Below are 16,744 nucleotides of genomic sequence, written 5' to 3'. Positions count from 1 at the left end.
AACACGCAGCCTACCTCCCTGTGATTTCTACCAAGTTAATATACATTCTAGCGACACACTGGTCCCTTCCCTGAATAACGTGTTCTTGGCACGGAGTTCTGCATGTAGCGAACTGCCTCTCCCAAGGAATGCTCTAGGTACGCTATAGGGGCTTAGCCTCTTCTAAAACCCTGCAGTGTAAGAGGAAGAACTGTGCTTTGGTTACAGCAGGAACGCAAGACAACTTTCTCCTGTAAGTATGGGGTCTTAAGGTATGACTTTGTAGAAGGAATGTGAAAGAGTATTGGTTTCTCAGTGCGGCTCAGCCTAGGGCATTGAGGCAGATATGCATGACATGTAGACGTGAGACAACAGATTGCCTGGAGCTGTTGGAGTGCTGAGGAAATCTAGCTCTCCCAAGGAGGCGTGCAGTGTGTTGCCCTACCCTTAGCATATTGAGAGTGACTGGGAAAGGTTTCCGGGCCTGGATGTTTCTGAGCTTCCCAGTCGAGCATGCCGGTCCTCGGTGTTCGTGCAGGGAATAGGGTGCCCACGAGAGTTACTAGGTGTCTTCATAAGCGTACTAACGTTCAAAGAAAGCAGAACTGCAACTCATGTCTCCAGGAAACTGCTCCACGCTTCGGCTTCAGCAGGGCCCTTCAAGGCTTTACCTTGAGGAAACGACTCACGTCAAGTTTCCTTTGAGCTCTAGAGCGTCTCAGTTGGAGCTCCCACCCAGGCTACGAAAGCACCCTGTTGATTTAGAGAAAACTCGTTCCCTTCCCACAGCCCTGCCTACAGTGACTAGAGACCCGTCCAAAACACTGGTATTTAGGTAGCTTCAAGGCAGCATGAATGGAGCTTTCAAAATGGGAAAGCAAGCCTTGTGCCATCAGGTCTCCGTTTCCAGGGAACACGCAGCCTACCCCCTTGTGATGTCTACCAAGTAAATATTCCCTCAAACTACACAATGGTCCCTTCCCTGAAGAATGTTTTCTTGGCACGGAGTTCTGCATGTAGCGAACTGCCTCTCCCAAGGAACGCTTTGGTAACGCTATCGGGGCTTAGGCTCTTCTAAAACCCTGCAGTGTAAGAGGAAGAACTGTGCTTTGGTTACAGGAGGAACGCAAGCCGAGTTTCTCCTGTAAGTATGGGGTCTTAAGGTATGACTTTGTAGAAGGAATGCGAAGCAGTTTTGATTTCTCAGTGCCGCTCAGCCTAGGGCATTGAGGCAATTTGCATGACATGTAGGACGTGAGAGAACAGATTACCTGGAGCTGTTGGAGTGCTGAGGAAATGTAGCTCTCCCAAGGAAGAGTGCAGTGTGTTGCCCTACACTTAGCATACACAGAGTGACTGGGAAAGGTATCCGGGCCTGGATGTTTCTTAGCAACCCAGTGGAGCCTGCCGGTACTCGGTGTTCTTGCACGGAATAGGGTGCCCAGGCGAGATCCTAGGTGTCTTGAAAAGCGTAGTAACGTTAAAAGAAAGGAGAACTGCAACTCATGTCTCAAGGAAACTTCTCTACGCTTCGGCTTCAGCAGGGCCCTTCAAGGCTTTACCTTGAGGAAACGACTCACGTCAAGTTTCCTTTGAGCTCTAGAGCGTCTCAGTTGGAGCTCCCACCCAGGCTACGAAAGCACCCTGTTGATTTAGAGAAAACTCGTTCCCTTCCCACAGCCCTGCCTACAGTGACTAGAGACCCGTCCAAAACACTGGTATTTAGGTAGCTTCAAGGCAGCATGAATGGAGCTTTCAAAATGGGAAAGCAAGCCTTGTGCCATCAGGGCTCCGTTTCCAGGGAACACGCAGCCTACCCCCTTGTGATGTCTACCAAGTAAATATTCCCTCAAACTACACAATGGTCCCTTCCCTGAAGAATGTTTTCTTGGCACGGAGTTCTGCATGTAGCGAACTGCCTCTCCCAAGGAACGCTTTGGTAACGCTATCGGGGCTTAGGCTCTTCTAAAACCCTGCAGTGTAAGAGGAAGAACTGTGCTTTGGTTACAGGAGGAACGCAAGCCGAGTTTCTCCTGTAAGTATGGGGTCTTAAGGTATGACTTTGTAGAAGGAATGCGAAGCAGTTTTGATTTCTCAGTGCCGCTCAGCCTAGGGCATTGAGGCAATTTGCATGACATGTAGGACGTGAGAGAACAGATTACCTGGAGCTGTTGGAGTGCTGAGGAAATGTAGCTCTCCCAAGGAAGAGTGCAGTGTGTTGCCCTACACTTAGCATACACAGAGTGACTGGGAAAGGTATCCGGGCCTGGATATTTCTTAGCAACCCAGTGGAGCCTGCCAGTACTCGGTGTTCTTGCACGGAATAGGGTGCCCAGGCGAGATCCTAGGTGTCTTGAAAAGCGTAGTAACGTTAAAAGAAAGGAGAACTGCAACTCCTGTCTCAAGGAAACTTCTCCACGTGCCGCTTCAGCAGGGCTCTTCAAGGCTTTACCTTGAGGAAAGGACTTACGTCAAGTTTCCTTGTAGCTCTAGAGCGTCTCAGGAGGAGCTCCCACCCAGGCTACGAAAGCACCCTGTTGATTTCGAGAAAACTCGTTCCCTTCCCAGAGCCGTGCCTACAGTGACTAGAAACTCGTCCAAAACACTGGTATTTAGGTAGGTTCAAGGCGGCATGAATGGAGCTTTCAAAATGGGAAAGCAAGCCTTGTGCCATCAGGTCCCCGTTTCCAGTGAACACGCAGCCTACCTCCCTGTGATTTCTACCAAGTTAATATACATTCTAGCGACACACTGGTCCCTTCCCTGAATAACGTGTTCTTGGCACGGAGTTATGCATGTAGCGAACTGCCTCTCCCAAGGAATGCTCTAGGTACGCTATAGGGGCTTAGCCTCTTCTAAAACCCTGCAGTGTAAGAGGAAGAACTGTGCTTTGGTTACAGCAGGAACGCAAGGCAACTTTCTCCTGTAAGTATGGGGTCTTAAGGTATGACTTTGTAGAAGGAATGTGAAAGAGTATTGGTTTCTCAGTGCGGCTCAGCCTAGGGCATTGAGGCAGATATGCATGACATGTAGACGTGAGACAACAGATTGCCTGGAGCTGTTGGAGTGCTGAGGAAATCTAGCTCTCCCAAGGAGGCGTGCAGTGTGTTGCCCTACCCTTAGCATATTGAGAGTGACTGGGAAAGGTTTCCGGGCCTGGATGTTTCTGAGCTTCCCAGTCGAGCATGCCGGTCCTCGGTGTTCTTGCAGGGAATAGGGTGCCCACGAGAGTTACTAGGTGTCTTCATAAGCGTACTAACGTTCAAAGAAAGCAGAACTGCAACTCATGTCTCCAGGAAACTGCTCCACGCTTCGGCTTCAGCAGGGCCCTTCAAGGCTTTACCTTGAGGAAACGACTCACGTCAAGTTTCCTTTGAGCTCTAGAGCGTCTCAGTTGGAGCTCCCACCCAGGCTACGAAAGCACCCTGTTGATTTAGAGAAAACTCGTTCCCTTCCCACAGCCCTGCCTACAGTGACTAGAGACCCGTCCAAAACACTGGTATTTAGGTAGCTTCAAGGCAGCATGAATGGAGCTTTCAAAATGGGAAAGCAAGCCTTGTGCCATCAGGTCTCCGTTTCCAGGGAACACGCAGCCTACCCCCTTGTGATGTCTACCAAGTAAATATTCCCTCAAACTACACAATGGTCCCTTCCTTGAAGAATGTTTTCTTGGCACGGAGTTCTGCATGTAGCGAACTGCCTCTCCCAAGGAACGCTTTGGTAACGCTATCGGGGCTTAGGCTCTTCTAAAACCCTGCAGTGTAAGAGGAAGAACTGTGCTTTGGTTACAGGAGGAACGCAAGCCGAGTTTCTCCTGTAAGTATGGGGTCTTAAGGTATGACTTTGTAGAAGGAATGCGAAGCAGTTTTGATTTCTCAGTGCCGCTCAGCCTAGGGCATTGAGGCAATTTGCATGACATGTAGGACGTGAGAGAACAGATTACCTGGAGCTGTTGGAGTGCTGAGGAAATGTAGCTCTCCCAAGGAAGAGTGCAGTGTGTTGCCCTACACTTAGCATACACAGAGTGACTGGGAAAGGTATCCGGGCCTGGATGTTTCTTAGCAACCCAGTGGAGCCTGCCGGTACTCGGTGTTCTTGCACGGAATAGGGTGCCCAGGCGAGATCCTAGGTGTCTTGAAAAGCGTAGTAACGTTAAAAGAAAGGAGTACTGCAACTCATGTCTCAAGGAAACTTCTCTACGCTTCGGCTTCAGCAGGGCCCTTCAAGGCTTTACCTTGAGGAAACGACTCACGTCAAGTTTCCTTTGAGCTCTAGAGCGTCTCAGTTGGAGCTCCCACCCAGGCTACGAAAGCACCCTGTTGATTTAGAGAAAACTCGTTCCCTTCCCACAGCCCTGCCTACAGTGACTAGAGACCCGTCCAAAACACTGGTATTTAGGTAGCTTCAAGGCAGCATGAATGGAGCTTTCAAAATGGGAAAGCAAGCCTTGTGCCATCAGGGCTCCGTTTCCAGGGAACACGCAGCCTACCCCCTTGTGATGTCTACCAAGTAAATATTCCCTCAAACTACACAATGGTCCCTTCCCTGAAGAATGTTTTCTTGGCACGGAGTTCTGCATGTAGTGAACTGCCTCTCCCAAGGAACGCTTTGGTAACGCTATCGGGGCTTAGGCTCTTCTAAAACCCTGCAGTGTAAGAGGAAGAACTGTGCTTTGGTTACAGGAGGAACGCAAGCCGAGTTTCTCCTCTAAGTATGGGGTCTTAAGGTATGACTTTGTAGAAGGAATGCGAAGCAGTTTTGATTTCTCAGTGCCGCTCAGCCTAGGGCATTGAGGCAATTTGCATGACATGTAGGACGTGAGAGAACAGATTACCTGGAGCTGTTGGAGTGCTGAGGAAATGTAGCTCTCCCAAGGAAGAGTGCAGTGTGTTGCCCTACACTTAGCATACACAGAGTGACAGGGAAAGGTATCCGGGCCTGGATGTTTCTTAGCAACCAAGTGGAGCCTGCCGGTACTCGGTGTTCTTGCACGGAATAGGGTGCCCAGGCGAGATCCTAGGTGTCTTGAAAAGCGTACTAACGTTAAAAGAAAGGAGAACTGCAACTCCTGTCTCAAGGAAACTTCTCCACGTGCCGCTTCAGCAGGGCTCTTCAAGGCTTTACCTTGAGGAAAGGACTCACGTCAAGTTTCCTTGTAGCTCTAGAGCGTCTCAGGAGGAGCTCCCACCCAGGCTACGAAAGCACCCTGTTGATTTCGAGAAAACTCGTTCCCTTCCCAGAGCCCTGCCTACAGTGACTAGAAACTCGTCCAAAACACTGGTATTTAGGTAGGTTCAAGGCGGCATGAATGGAGCTTTCAAAATGGGAAAGCAAGCCTTGTGCCATCAGGTCTCCGTTTCCAGTGAACACGCAGCCTACCTCCTTGTGATTTCTACCAAGTTAATATACACTCTAGTGACACACTGGTCCCTTCCCTGAATAACGTGTTTTTGGCACGGAGTTCTGCATGTAGCGAACTGCCTCTCCCAAGGAATGCTCTAGGTACGCTATAGGGGCTTAGCCTCTTCTAAAACCCTGCAGTGTAAGAGGAAGAACTGTGCTTTGGTTACAGCAGGAACGCAAGCCAACTTTCTCCTGTAAGTATGGGGTCTTAAGGTATGACTTTGTAGAAGGAATGTGAAAGAGTATTGGTTTCTCAGTGCCGCTCAGCCTAGGGCACTGAGGCAGATATGCATGACATGTAGACGTGAGACAACAGATTGCCTGGAGCTGTTGGAGTGCTGAGGAAATCTAGCTCTCCCAAGGAGGCGTGCAGTGTGTTGCCCTACCCTTAGCATATTGAGAGTGACTGGGAAAGGTTTCCGGGCCTGGATGTTTCTGAGCTTCCCAGTTGAGCATGCCGGTCCTCGGTGTTCTTGCAGGGAATAGGGTGCCCACGAGAGTTACTAGGTGTCTTCATAAGCGTACTAACGTTCAAAGAAAGCAGAACTGCAACTCATGTCTCCAGGAAACTGCCCCAAGCTTCGGCTTCAGCAGGGCCCTTCAAGGCTTTACGTTGAGGAAACGACTCACGTCAAGTTTCCTTTGAGCTCTAGAGCGTCTCAGTTGGAGCTCCCACCCAGGCTACGAAAGCACCCTGTTGATTTAGAGAAAACTCGTTCCCTTCCCACAGCCCTGCCTACAGTGACTAGAGACCCGTCCAAAACACTGGTATTTAGGTAGCTTCAAGGCAGCATGAATGGAGCTTTCAAAATGGGAAAGCAAGCCTTGTGCCATCAGGTCTCCGTTTCCAGGGAACACGCAGCCTACCCCCTTGTGATGTCTACCAAGTAAATATTCCCTCAAACTACACAATTGTCCCTTCCCTGAAGAATGTTTTCTTGGCACGGAGTTCTGCATGTAGCGAACTGCCTCTCCCAAGGAACGCTTTGGTAACGCTATCGGGGCTTAGGCTCTTCTAAAACCCTGCAGTGTAAGAGGAAGAACTGTGCTTTGGTTACAGGAGGAACGCAAGCCGAGTTTCTCCTGTAAGTATGGGGTCTTAAGGTATGACTTTGTAGAAGGAATGCGAAGCAGTTTTGATTTCTCAGTGCCGCTCAGCCTAGGGCATTGAGGCAATTTGCATGACATGTAGGACGTGAGAGAACAGATTACCTGGAGCTGTTGGAGTGCTGAGGAAATGTAGCTCTCCCAAGGAAGAGTGCAGTGTGTTGCCCTACACTTAGCATACACAGGGTGACTGGGAAAGGTATCCGGGCCTGGATGTTTCTTAGCAACCCAGTGGAGCCTGCCGGTACTCGGTGTTCTTGCACGGAATAGGGTGCCCAGGCGAGATCCTAGGTGTCTTGAAAAGCGTAGTAACGTTAAAAGAAAGGAGAACTGCAACTCATGTCTCAAGGAAACTTCTCCACGTTCCGCTTCAGCAGGGCTCTTCAAGGCTTTACCTTGAGGAAAGGACTCACGTCAAGTTTCATTGTAGCTCTAGAGCGTCTCAGGAGGAGCTCCCACCCAGGCTATGAAAGCACCCTGTTGATTTCGAGAAAACTCGTTCCCTTCCCAGAGCCCTGCCTACAGTGACTAGAGACCCGTCCAAAACACTGGTATTTAGGTAGGTTCAAGGCGGCATGAATGGAGCTTTCAAAATGGGAAAGCAAGCCTTGTGTCATCAGGTCCCCGTTTCCAGTGAACACGCAGCCTACCTCCCTGTGATTTCTACCAAGTTAATATACATTCTAGCGACACACTGGTCCCTTCCCTGAATAACGTGTTCTTGGCACGGAGTTCTGCATGTAGCGAACTGCCTCTCCCAAGGAATGCTCTAGGTACGCTATAGGGGCTTAGCCTCTTCTAAAACCCTGCAGTGTAAGAGGAAGAACTGTGCTTTGGTTACAGCAGGAACGCAAGACAACTTTCTCCTGTAAGTATGGGGTCTTAAGGTATGACTTTGTAGAAGGAATGTGAAACAGTATTGGTTACTCAGTGCCGCTCAGCCTAGGGCATTGAGGCAGATATGCATGACATGTAGACGTGAGACAACAGATTGCCTGGAGCTGTTGGAGTGCTGAGGAAATCTAGCTCTCCCAAGGAGGCGTGCAGTGTGTTGCCCTACACTTAGCATATTGAGAGTGACTGGGAAAGGTTTCCGGGCCTGGATGTTTCTGAGCTTCCCAGTCGAGCATGCCGGTCCTCGGTGTTCTTGCAGGGAATAGGGTGCCCACGGGAGTTACTAGGTGTCTTCATAAGCGTACTAACGTTCAAAGAAAGCAGAACTGCAACTCATGTCTCCAGGAAACTGCTCCACGCTTCGGCTTCAGCAGGGCTCTTCAAGGCTTTACCTTGAGGAAACGACTCACGTCAAGTTTCCTTTGAGCTCTAGAGCGTCTCAGGTGGAGCTCCCACCCAGGCTACGAAAGCACCCTGTTGATATAGAGAAAACTCGTTCCCTTCCCAGAGCCCTGCCTACAGTGACTAGAGACCCGTCCAAAACACTGGTATTTAGGTAGCTTCAAGGCAGCATGAATGGAGCTTTCAAAATGGGAAAGCAAGCCTTGTGCCATCAGGTCTCCGTTTCCAGTGAGCACGCAGCCTACCCCCTTGTGATTTCTACCAAGTAAATATTCCCTCAAACTACACAATGGTCCCTTCCCTGAAGAATGTTTTCTTGGCACGGAGTTCTGCATGTAGCGAACTGCCTCTCCCAAGGAACGCTTTGGTAACGCTATCGGGGCTTAGGCTCTTCTAAAACCCTGCAGTGTAAGAGGAAGAACTGTGCTTTGGTTACAGGAGGAACGCAAGCCGAGTTTCTCCTCTAAGTATGGGGTCTTAAGGTATGACTTTGTAGAAGGAATGCGAAGCAGTTTTGATTTCTCAGTGCCGCTCAGCCTAGGGCATTGAGGGAATTTGCATGACATGTAGGACATGAGAGAACAGATTACTTGGAGCTGTTGGAGTGCTGAGGAAATGTAGCTCTCCCAAGGAAGAGTGCAGTGTGTTGCCCTACACTTAGCATACACAGAGTGACTGGGAAAGGTATCCGGGCCTGGATGTTTCTTAGCAACCCAGTGGAGCCTGCCGGTACTCGGTGTTCTTGCACGGAATAGGGTGCCCAGGCGAGATCCTAGGTGTCTTGAAAAGCATAGTAACGTTAAAAGAAAGGAGAACTGCAACTCATGTCTCAAGGAAACTTCTCCACGTGCCGCTTCAGCAGGGCTCTTCAAGGCTTTACCTTGAGGAAAGGACTCACGTCAAGTTTCCTTGTAGCTCTAGAGCGTCTCAGGAGGAGCTCCCACCCAGGCTATGAAAGCACCCTGTTGATTTAGAGAAAACTCGTTCCCTTCCCAGAGCCCTGCCTACAGTGACTAGAAACTCGTCCAAAACACTTGTATTTAGGTAGGGTCAAGGCGGCATGAATGGAGCTTTCAAAATGGGAAAGCAAGCCTTGTGCCATCAGGTCCCCGTTTCCAGTGAACACGCAGCCTACCTCCCTGTGATTTCTACCAAGTTAATATACATTCTAGCGACACACTGGTCCCTTCCCTGAATAACGTGTTCTTGGCACGGAGTTCTGCATGTAGCGAACTGCCTCTCCCAAGGAATGCTCTAGGTACGCTATCGGGGCTTAGGCTCTTCTAAAACCCTGCAGTGTAAGAGGAAGAACTGTGCTTTGGTTACAGGAGGAACGCAAGCCGAGTTTCTCCTGTAAGTATGGGGTCTTAAGGTATGACTTTGTAGAAGGAATGCGAAGCAGTTTTGATTTCTCAGTGCCGCTCAGCCTAGGGCATTGAGGCAATTTGCATGACATGTAGGACGTGAGAGAACAGATTACCTGGAGCTGTTGGAGTGCTGAGGAAATGTAGCTCTCCCAAGGAAGAGTGCAGTGTGTTGCCCTACACTTAGCATACACAGAGTGACTGGGAAAGGTATCCGGGCCTGAATGTTTCTTAGCAACCCAGTGGAGCCTGCCGGTACTCGGTGTTCTTGCATGGAATAGGGTGCCCAGGCGAGATCCTAGGTGTCTTGAAAAGCGTAGTAACGTTAAAAGAAAGGAGAACTGCAACTCATGTCTCAAGGAAACTTCTCTACGCTTCGGCTTCAGCAGGGCCCTTCAAGGCTTTACCTTGAGGAAACGACTCACGTCAAGTTTCCTTTGAGCTCTAGAGCATCTCAGTTGGAGCTCCCACCCAGGCTACGAAAGCACCCTGTTGATTTAGAGAAAACTCGTTCCCTTCCCACAGCCCTGCCTACAGTGACTAGAGACCCGTCCAAAACACTGGTATTTAGGTAGCTTCAAGGCAGCATGAATGGAGCTTTCAAAATGGGAAAGCAAGCCTTGTGCCATCAGGTCTCCGTTTCCAGGGAACACGCAGCCTACCCCCTTGTGATGTCTACCAAGTAAATATTCCCTCAAAATACACAATGGTCCCTTCCCTGAAGAATGTTTTCTTGGCACGGAGTTCTGCATGTAGCGAACTGCCTCTCCCAAGGAACGCTTTGGTAACGCTATCGGGGCTTAGGCTTTTCTAAAACCCTGCAGTGTAAGAGGAAGAACTGTGCTTTGGTTACAGGAGGAACGCAAGCCGAGTTTCTCCTCTAAGTATGGGGTCTTAAGGTATGACTTTGTAGAAGGAATGCGAAGCAGTTTTGATTTCTCAGTGCCGCTCAGCCTAGGGCATTGAGGCAATTTGCATGGCATGTAGGACGTGAGAAAACAGATTACCTGGAGCTGTTGGAGTGCTGAGGAAATGTAGCTCTCCCAAGGAAGAGTGCAGTGTGTTGCCCTACACTTAGCATACACAGAGTGACTGGGAAAGGTATCCGGGCCTGGATGTTTCTTAGCAACCCAGTGGAGCCTGCCGGTACTCAGTGTTCTTGCACGGAATAGGGTGCCCAGGCGAGATCCTAGGTGTCTTGAAAAGCGTACTAATGTTAAAAGAAAGGAGAACTGCAACTCATGTCTCAAGGAAACTTCTCCACGTTCCGCTTCAGCAGGGCTCTTCAAGGCTTTACCTTGAGGAAAGGACTCACGTCAAGTTTCCTTGAGGCTCTAGAGCATCTCAGGAGGAGCTCCCACCCAGGCTATGAAAGCACCCTGTTGATTTAGAGAAAACTCGTTCCCTTCCCAGAGCCCTGCCTACAGTGACTAGAAACTCGTCCAAAACTCTGGTATTTAGGTAGGTTCAAGGCGGCATGAATGGAGCTTTCAAAATGGGAAAGCAAGCCTTGTGCCATCAGGTCCCCGTTCCCAGTGAACACGCAGCCTACCTCCCTGTGATTTCTACCAAGTTAATATACATTCTAGCGACACACTGGTCCCTTCCCTGAATAACGTGTTCTTGGCACGGAGTTCTGCATGTAGCGAACTGCCTCTCCCAAGGAATGCTCTAGGTACGCTATAGGGGCTTAGCCTCTTCTAAAACCCTGCAGTGTAAGAGGAAGAACTGTGCTTTGGTTACAGCAGGAACGCAAGGCAACTTTCTCCTGTAAGTATGGGGTCTTAAGGTATGACTTTGTAGAAGGAATGTGAAAGAGTATTGGTTTCTCAGTGCCGCTCAGCCTAGGGCACTGAGGCAGATATGCATGACATGTAGACGTGAGACAACAGATTGCCTGGAGCTGTTGGAGTGCTGAGGAAATCTAGCTCTCCCAAGGAGGCGTGCAGTGTGTTGCCCTACCCTTAGCATATTGAGAGTGACTGGGAAAGGTTTCCGGGCCTGGATGTTTCTGAGCTTCCCAGTCGAGCATGCCGGTCCTCGGTGTTCTTGCAGGGAATAGGGTGCCCACGAGAGTTACTTGTGTCTTCATAAGCGTACTAACGTTCAAAGAAAGCAGAACTACAACTCATGTCTCCAGGAAACTGCTCCACGCTTCGGCTTCAGCAGGGCTCTTCAAGGATTTACCTTGAGGAAACGACTCACGTCAAGTTTCCTTTGAGCTCTAGAGCGTCTCAGGTGGAGCTCCCACCCAGGCTACGAAAGCACCCTGTTGATTTAGAGAAAACTCGTTCCCTTCCCACAGCCCTGCCTACAGTGACTAGAGACCCGTCCAAAACACTGGTATTTAGGTAGCTTCAAGGCAGCATGAATGGAGCTTTCAAAATGGGAAAGCAAGCCTTGTGCCATCAGGTCTCCGTTTCCAGGGAACACGCAGCCTACCCCCTTGTGATGTCTACCAAGTAAATATTCCCTCAAACTACACAATGGTCCCTTCCCTGAAGAATGTTTTCTTGGCACGGAGTTCTGCATGTAGCGAACTGCCTCTCCCAAGGAACGCTTTGGTAACGCTATCGGGGCTTAGGCTCTTCTAAAACCCTGCAGTGTAAGAGGAAGAACTGTGCTTTGGTTACAGGAGGAACGCAAGCCGAGTTTCTCCTGTAAGTATGGGGTCTTAAGGTATGACTTTGTAGAAGGAATGCGAAGCAGTTTTGATTTCTCAGTGCCGCTCAGCCTAGGGCATTGAGGCAATTTGCATGACATGTAGGACGTGAGAGAACAGATTACCTGGAGCTGTTGGAGTGCTGAGGAAATGTAGCTCTCACAAGGAAGAGTGCAGTGTGTTGCCCTACACTTAGCATACACAGAGTGACTGGGAAAGGTATCCGGGTCTGGATGTTTCTTAGCAACCCAGTGGAGCCTGCCGGTACTCGGTGTTCTTGCACGGAATAGGGTGCCCAAGCGAGATTCTAGGTGTCTTGAAAAGCGTAGTAACGTTAAAAGAAAGGAGAACTGCAACTCATGTCTCAAGGAAACTTCTCCACGTTCCGCTTCAGCAGGGCTCTTCAAGGCTTTACCTTGAGGAAAGGACTCACGTCAAGTTTCCTTGTAGCTCTAGAGCGTCTCAGGAGGAGCTCCCACCCAGGCTATGAAAGCACCCTGTTGATTTAGAGAAAACTCGTTCCCTTCCCAGAGCCCTGCCTACAGTGACTAGAAACTCGTCCAAAACACTGGTATTTAGGTAGGTTCAAGGCGGCATGAATGGAGCTTTCAAAATGGGAAAGCAAGCCTTGTGCCATCAGGTCCCCATTTCCAGTGAACACGCAGCCTACCTCCCTGTGATTTCTACCAAGTTAATATACATTCTAGCGACACACTGGTCCCTTCCCTGAATAACGTGTTCTTGGCACGGAGTTCTGCATGTAGCGAACTGCCTCTCCCAAGGAATGCTCTAGGTACGCTATAGGGGTTTAGCCTCTTCTAAAACCCTGCAGTGTAAGAGGAAGAACTGTGCTTTGGTTACAGCAGGAACGCAAGGCAACTTTCTCCTGTAAGTTTGGGGTCTTAAGGTATGACTTTGTAGAAGGAATGTGAAAGAGTATTGGTTTCTCAGTGGGGCTCAGCCTAGGGCATTGAGGCAGATATGCATGACATGTAGATGTGAGACAACAGATTGCCTGGAGCTGTTGGAGTGCTGAGGAAATCTAGCTCTCCCAAGGAGGCGTGCAGTGTGTTGCCCTACCCTTAGCATATTGAGAGTGACTGGGAAAGGTATCCGGGCCTGGATGTTTCTGAGCTTCCCAGTTGAGCATGCCGGTCCTCGGTGTTCTTGCAGGGAATAGGGTGCCCACGAGAGTTACTAGGTGTCTTCATAAGCGTACTAACGTTCAAAGAAAGCAGAACTGCAACTCATGTCTCCAGGAAACTGCCCCACGCTTCGGCTTCAGCAGGGCCCTTCAAGGCTTTACCTTGAGGAAACGACTCACATCAAGTTTCTTTGAGCTCTAGAGCGTCTCAGTTGGAGCTCCCACCCAGGCTACGAAAGCACCCTGTTGATTTAGAGAAAACTCGTTCCCTTCCCACAGCCCTGCCTACAGTGACTAGAGACCCGTCCAAAACACTGGTATTTAGGTAGCTTCAAGGCAGCATGAATGGAGCTTTCAAAATGGGAAAGCAAGCCTTGTGCCATCAGGTCTCCGTTTCCAGGGAACACGCAGCCTACCCCCTTGTGATGTCTACCAAGTAAATATTCCCTCAAACTACACAATGGTCCCTTCCCTGAAGAATGTTTTCTTGGCACGGAGTTCTGCATGTAGCGAACTGCCTCTCCCAAGGAACGCTTTGGTAACGCTATCGGGGCTTAGGCTCTTCTAAAACCCTGCAGTGTAAGAGGAAGAACTGTGCTTTGGTTACAGGAGGAACGCAAGCCGAGTTTCTCCTCTAAGTATGGGGTCTTAAGGTATGACTTTGTAGAAGGAATGCGAAGCAGTTTTGATTTCTCAGTGCCGCTCAGCCTAGGGCATTGAGGCAATTTGCATGGCATGTAGGACGTGAGAGAACAGATTACCTGGAGCTGTTGGAGTGCTGAGGAAATGTAGCTCTCACAAGGAAGAGTGCAGTGTGTTGCCCTACACTTAGCATACACAGAGTGACTGGGAAAGGTATCCGGGCCTGGATGTTTCTTAGCAACCCAGTAGAGCCTGCCGGTACTCGGTGTTCTTGCACGGAATAGGGTGCCCAGGCGAGATCCCAGGTGTCTTGAAAAGCGTAGTAACGTTAAAAGAAAGGAGAACTGCAACTCATGTCTCAAGGAAACTTCTCCACGTGCCGCTTCAGCAGGGCTCTTCAAGGCTTTACCTTGAGGAAAGGACTCACGTCAAGTTTCCTTGTAGCTCTAGAGCGTCTCAGGAGGAGCTCCCACCCAGGCTATGAAAGCACCCTGTTGATTTAGAGAAAACTCGTTCCCTTCCCAGAGCCCTGCCTACAGTGACTAGAAACTCGTCCAAAACACTGGTATTTAGGTAGGTTCAAGGCGGCATGAATGGAGCTTTCAAAATGGGAAAGCAAGCCTTGTGCCATCAGGTCCCCATTTCCAGTGAACACGCAGCCTACCTCCCTGTGATTTCTACCAAGTTAATATACATTCTAGCGACACACTGGTCCCTTCCCTGAATAACGTGTTCTTGGCACGGAGTTCTGCATGTAGCGAACTGCCTCTCCCAAGGAATGCTCTAGGTACGCTATAGGGGTTTAGCCTCTTCTAAAACCCTGCAGTGTAAGAGGAAGAACTGTGCTTTGGTTACAGCAGGAACGCAAGGCAACTTTCTCCTGTAAGTTTGGGGTCTTAAGGTATGACTTTGTAGAAGGAATGTGAAAGAGTATTGGTTTCTCAGTGGGGCTCAGCCTAGGGCATTGAGGCAGATATGCATGACATGTAGACGTGAGACAACAGATTGCCTGGAGCTGTTGGAGTGCTGAGGAAATCTAGCTCTCCCAAGGAGGCGTGCAGTGTGTTGCCCTACCCTTAGCATATTGAGAGTGACTGGGAAAGGTTTCCGGGCCTGGATGTTTCTGAGCTTCCCAGTTGAGCATGCCGGTCCTCGGTGTTCTTGCAGGGAATAGGGTGCCCACGACAGTTACTAGGTGTCTTCATAAGCGTACTAACGTTCAAAGAAAGCAGAACTGCAACTCATGTCTCCAGGAAACTGCCCCACGCTTCGGCTTCAGCAGGGCCCTTCAAGGCTTTACCTTGAGGAAACGACTCACGTCAAGTTTCCTTTGAGCTCTAGAGCGTCTCAGTTGGAGCTCCCACCCAGGCTACGAAAGCACCCTGTTGATTTAGAGAAAACTCGTTCCCTTCCCACAGCCCTGCCTACAGTGACTAGAGACCCGTCCAAAACACTGGTATTTAGGTAGCTTCAAGGCAGCATGAATGGAGCTTTCAAAATGGGAAAGCAAGCCTTGTGCCATCAGGTCTCCGTTTCCAGGGAACACGCAGCCTACCCCCTTGTGATGTCTACCAAGTAAATATTCCCTCAAACTACACAATGGTCCCTTCCCTGAAGAATGTTTTCTTGGCACGGAGTTCTGCATATAGCGAACTGCCTCTCCCAAGGAACGCTTTGGTAACGCTATCGGGGTTAGGCTCTTCTAAAACCCTGCAGTGTAAGAGGAAGAACTGTGCTTTGGTTACAGGAGGAACGCAAGCCGAGTTTCTCCTGTAAGTATGGGGTCTTAAGGTATGACTTTGTAGAAGGAATGCGAAGCAGTTTTGATTTCTCAGTGCCGCTCAGCCTAGGGCATTGAGGCAATTTGCATGACATGTAGGACGTGAGAGAACAGATTACCCGGAGCTGTTGGAGTGCTGAGGAAATGTAGCTCTCCCAAGGAAGAGTGCAGTGTGTTGCCCTACACTTAGCATACACAGAGTGACTGGGAAAGGTATCCGGGCCTGGATGTTTCTTAGCAACCCAGTGGAGCCTGCCGGTACTCGGTGTTCTTGCACGGAATAGGGTGCCCAGGCGAGATCCTAGGTGTCTTGAAAAGCGTAGTAACGTTAAAAGAAAGGAGAACTGCAACTCCTGTCTCAAGGAAACTTCTCCACGTGCCGCTTCAGCAGGGCTCTTCAAGGCTTTACCTTGAGGAAAGGACTCACGTCAAGTTTCCTTGTAGCTCTAGAGCGTCTCAGGAGGAGCTCCCACCCAGGCTATGAAAGCACCCTGTTGATTTAGAGAAAACTCGTTCCCTTCCCAGAGCCCTGCCTACAGTGACTAGAAACTCGTCCAAAACACTGGTATTTAGGTAGGTTCAAGGCGGCATGAATGGAGCTTTCAAAATGGGAAAGCAAGCCTTGTGCCATCAGGTCCCCATTTCCAGTGAACACGCAGCCTACCTCCCTGTGATTTCTACCAAGTTAATATACATTCTAGCGACACACTGGTCCCTTCCCTGAATAACGTGTTCTTGGCACGGAGTTCTGCATGTAGCGAACTGCCTCTCCCAAGGAATGCTCTAGGTACGCTATAGGGGTTTAGCCTCTTCTAAAACCCTGCAGTGTAAGAGGAAGAACTGTGCTTTGGTTACAGCAGGAACGCAAGGCAACTTTCTCCTGTAAGTTTGGGGTCTTAAGGTATGACTTTGTAGAAGGAATGTGAAAGAGTATTGGTTTCTCAGTGGGGCTCAGCCTAGGGCATTGAGGCAGATATGCATGACATGTAGACGTGAGACAACAGATTGCCTGGAGCTGTTGGAGTGCTGAGGAAATCTAGCTCTCCCAAGGAGGCGTGCAGTGTGTTGCCCTACCCTTAGCATATTGAGAGTGACTGGGAAAGGTATCCGGGCCTGGATGTTTCTGAGCTTCCCAGTTGAGCATGCCGGTCCTCGGTGTTCTTGCAGGGAATAGGGTGCCCACGAGAGTTACTAGGTGTCTTCATAAGCGTACTAACGTTCAAAGAAAGCAGAACTGCAACTCATGTCTCCAGGAAACTGCCCCACGCTTCGGCTTCAGCAGGGCCCTTCAAGGCTTTACCTTGAGGAAACGACTCACGTCAAGTTTCCTTTGAGCTCTAGAGCGTCTCAGTTGGAGCTCCCACCCA

The sequence above is a fragment of the Eubalaena glacialis genome, chromosome 4 (assembly GCF_028564815.1).
Source record: "Eubalaena glacialis isolate mEubGla1 chromosome 4, mEubGla1.1.hap2.+ XY, whole genome shotgun sequence".
Classification (NCBI taxonomy): Eukaryota; Metazoa; Chordata; class Mammalia; order Artiodactyla; family Balaenidae; genus Eubalaena; species Eubalaena glacialis.
The sequence above is the reverse complement of the archived record's forward strand: the minus strand, read 5'-3'. Positions refer to the sequence as shown.